The following is a 428-nucleotide window of genomic DNA, read 5'->3' as shown; positions in this document are numbered from 1 at the left end:
GTCCATTTACCATTTACCATTAACTTAATAGTACCACCACAAAAAAAGTCTGTATCCTTTTACAGTCTAAGGCGACAAAGGGATAGATTAGCAGTAGTGAAAGGACACTACTGCTGTGCAACCATTAATAGCTGCAGTAATCCTGTTCATGTTCTTTGATTTACTGTGATAGAGGGCAGTGATCACATTGAGCTGAAGGTTTGCAGTGGAGATGGTTTTTTCAACTTGCTTCATGTTGTCCTCACTTCCAACAATCTCCACCAGCATCGGAAACTTGTAGGAGAAAACAAGCTGACCATCACCGGTCTTCAAAATGTATTTAGTTATGAAAAAGGTCGGATCTGTTGTCAGAAATGGAATATAATATTCCTAGGTATGTTTTCATTAGTGTATAATACCTTGAATATAAGAATAGTTGTATTTTTGTT

The 428-nt window shown here is 36.9% G+C and overlaps 1 protein-coding gene across 1 annotated transcript in view; it reads left to right on the top strand.

The window, feature by feature from the left end:
• Positions 1 to 428, top strand: part of usp48 (ubiquitin specific peptidase 48) — an 18,310-nt gene that overhangs the window by 11,432 nt on the left and 6,450 nt on the right. The window lies entirely within an intron of this gene.

Source organism: Morone saxatilis, unplaced genomic scaffold (genome assembly GCF_004916995.1).
Source record: "Morone saxatilis isolate NCDOM2014 unplaced genomic scaffold, NCSU_SB_2.0 Contig18, whole genome shotgun sequence".
Lineage (NCBI taxonomy): Eukaryota > Metazoa > Chordata > Actinopteri > Moronidae > Morone > Morone saxatilis.
This window is presented reverse-complemented; position numbering and strand designations above follow the sequence as displayed.